The sequence below is a fragment of the Moschus berezovskii genome, chromosome Y (assembly GCF_049115385.1).
Source record: "Moschus berezovskii isolate FMDL1 chromosome Y, NW_MosBer_1.0, whole genome shotgun sequence".
NCBI lineage: Eukaryota > Metazoa > Chordata > Mammalia > Artiodactyla > Moschidae > Moschus > Moschus berezovskii.
In genome coordinates, this window is record NC_142489.1 from 80,620,171 (window position 1) to 80,623,562 (window position 3,392).

Sequence of the window (3,392 nt, forward strand, 5' to 3'; positions counted from 1 at the left end):
AAAAAGGGGGAAAGGGAATAAAATAAAAACTGCACAACTAACACAAAAAACCACCAGGAGGAAGGGAGGGAGGCAGAGGAGATGGGGAAGGGGCCCCCATGCAGCAGCACTGGCTGGCGACCGGGGTGCTCGCCCCACTCCCCACCTGGCGGGAGCGGCCCCGTCCTCCCAGGGCTCTGCTCCGTCCCACCCTGTGCACCCCCAGCCCCGTGAGGGGTGGACGTGAGAAGTCGGAGTCCCGGTCTGAGGGAGGAACCGTGCCAGGGGAGGGACCTGGGGTCAGAGCATGCACGGGGAGTAACAGCCAAGGACCCCCACTGTCCCCCCAGGGAGGGGCCTGGCGGGGGAGGGTGGGCACCGTAGGCCAGCGGTGGGTCCTCTTCCAGCATCAGGGGAGAGACAGAACAGTCAGAGCCTCCTGGGCGAAGTACTTGACGTCCACGTCCTGGTCCTGGGTCAGCTTCTCAAGGACGGGCTTGACCTCGCTCTGCAGCATGCTGTTGTCCAGGATGTGCCCGATCTTCTACAGGGACTTGGCCACGCTGAAGCGGACGTTGGCAACAGAGTCCCCGGCCATGTGCAGCACGGTGGGCAGTATCTGCTTGGTGGTGATGTCCTGCCCGCAGATCTCAGACAGCACATTGATACGGAAGAGTGTGGTCATGCGGTGCAGGGAGTTGGGGTCCCCAGACATGGCCAAGACCTTGGGGATGATAGTCGCATGGGCCCACTCCTTCCCAAACCTCTCCACCACCTTCTTGAGGTTGCTGGTAGCCGCCTCGCGGATGGCATAGACATGATCCACAAGCCAGGCCATGCACAAAGATTTGAATTTCTCATCAAAGAACTCCACCCCCAGTTGTCCCGCCAGCAGAGGGATATACTTGATGATGGCCAGCCGCACCTGCCACTTGGCATCCTCCGCCAGCTCCACGATGGCAGGGAGTAGGGACTTCAACAGCTGCCTGAAGCCGATCACCTCGTTCATGCAGTCCAGGTTGGAGATGATGTTCAGCCGCACCTCCGGGCACTCGTCCTTCAACTGGGCCAGGAAGAGGTGCAGGAGGTGCTTGATCGTGCTGTCTTTGCCCGGGATCGGAAAGAGGCCCATGATGATGGAGGCCAGGGCTGACTTGACGAGATGGTTGGCATCAGACACCAGCACCTTGATGCAGGGCAAGATCTGGGTCATGATCACATTCTCCCGACAGTCAGCGGAGAGATTTCCACAGAATTCTTTGACGTTGTGGGAGGCGGCAACCTTCACCTCAGTCAGCCTCACAGTCTTTCATCAGGTTCTGGAAGGAAGGACTCAGGTTCTTCTGGGTGATTTCAGGCCCCACTGCTTTCTGGAGCCCTGTGAACTTGTCGGCCACCATGTAATGGACGCGCCAGGACTTGTCCTCGGTAGCCTGGCACAGGGTGGGCATCACCAGGTCCTCCAGGGCCTCCTGGGGCAGGAATTGGGCGATGTTCACGCATGTCTCCACTGCTAGCAGCCCCATCTCGCTCTTGATGTTGTCCAGCTCCAGCACCTTGGCGAACTCCCCAACCTTGGAGGCTGTGGGTCACAGCACCATGGGGGTGTCATCTGAACATAGGTTCTGGAAGTACTGTTGAAGCTCTGCCTTGATGGCCCTTGACACACGGGGGTAACAGACAGAGAAGAGGCCGCAGGCTTAAGTGTGGGAGGTGAACCAGGCTCCGCCTGCCAGCCACTTCACCAGGGGCACGAAGTGGACCTCAAGGTCGGAGGGGGAGTGCTCATGCGAGATGTCCCGCAGGGATTCCATTGCCTTATCCAGCACCACCGTCTCCTCCACCGTGGCCAGCAACTTCAGGGGCAGCAGCAGGCAGTGCATGTACTTGAGGCCACTCAGCAGAGTGGTAAAAGTGCCCAGCTGCTCTGCCAGGTCCAAAAGGACCTCGTCCTCATCATAGACTGTTTCTGTAAGGAAGGGCAGAAGTTTACCGTGGGCCCTTTCGACCCCAAGGGTCAAAGCAATGGTGGACAGCTTCTAGATGCTGTTGGGGCAAAGCTGAACATCCTCTTTGTGGAGCTCGTCTATGAGCACCGTGATGGGGTAGAACGAGTGGTTGCTGTTGGCTGCCGCCATCTTGGGCCCCTCCCCTTCCTGTCAAGACTGAGGCCAGTGCCGTGCTAAAACTGGGATAGGGAGGGGTTGGGCTGGGAGGAGGAAAGGAACAAAAGACTTCTATAGAAAATTATAAGACACTGGTGAATGAAATCAAATAGGACACTAATAGATGGAGAAATATACCATGTTCATGGATTAGAAGAATAAATATTGTGTGCCAGGAGCCAGTGAGGGAAATCCTACCCGTGGCAATGGTCAATTGGGGAAGAGGCCTGATGGGCAAAGGCTAATCAGGACTCGAGGAACCCCCTGAACTTACCTGAGCATCTACCCCAAAGAAAACCGGAGTCTGACTGCCTTACTCTCTTACACCTCTTATCAAGTCCTTTAATACTTACGGGGGCTTCCCCCCAACCACCTATCTCTGAAAACATTAATTCAGAGCTGTAGTTTAACAGTTCTCCTCGGCTTAATAGGAGTGTTCCAATCCAAGCCCCTCTGATAGCTTTCTAACTTGCATGACAAGTTTGTCCGGGCTTTACAACTATGAATGTGACTGTTTACAGCCTCGAACCATGCAAGGACAGAAAGCCTAATATTCTAAAATACAGGAATTTGTTGAAGAAATAAAAATCATTAGAATAGTAGTAAAAAAAATATTTCATTGTTGAATTAATGCTTGCTGCAAAGTTTATCTATTGTATCCTTGGAAATATATTAATCACATATAGAGAGTATAAGTAGTAGCCTTTGATTTAACCACATCAGATCTTAAGTTAATAAATTCCTTTCTTGTAGCTCACTACACTTTTGCCTTATAGGAATGTAACTTTGTCATGTGTCTAGCACATGACTTTACGAAAATCACTTTAAAAGAATATAAGACTTTTTCTAGCTAACTAACCTTTGTTAGGAGAGAGGGCCATAAACTGTCAGCAGGCCTCCTGGCCAGAAGATGATGTAAACCACCTAAAACTTTTGTTTATCATGAGATATACAAAAATAAGCCCTGATCCTGATAAGGGTCAAGACTGCAGACCCCGCGTGATTTTGGCGTGAGTCTATACCTCCCTTTCTCTAGTTTTTATGTGCACAACTTAGGGTATAAAAGCAGCACTGGAAAATAAAGTTTTGGGCCTTGCTCACTGAAGCTTGGTCTCCCCATGTCGTTCTTTCTCTTTTTCTGTCCTTTTCTCTATTCTCCTTTTTCTGGTTGAGATCCTTGGAGTGCTGGGCCCTCTGCGTTTATTTATCTGCCTGGGCTTCTAAGACCCACTCGAGGTGGTGCCCTGG

General features: G+C 52.4%; 1 pseudogene; it reads right to left on the reverse strand.

Annotated features, from left to right (window-relative positions):
- Positions 1–388: 388 nt before the first annotated feature.
- LOC148773176 (serine/threonine-protein phosphatase 2A 65 kDa regulatory subunit A beta isoform pseudogene) lies at positions 389–2,117 on the reverse strand (annotated as a pseudogene).
- Between the last annotated feature and the right edge of the window lie 1,275 nt (positions 2,118–3,392).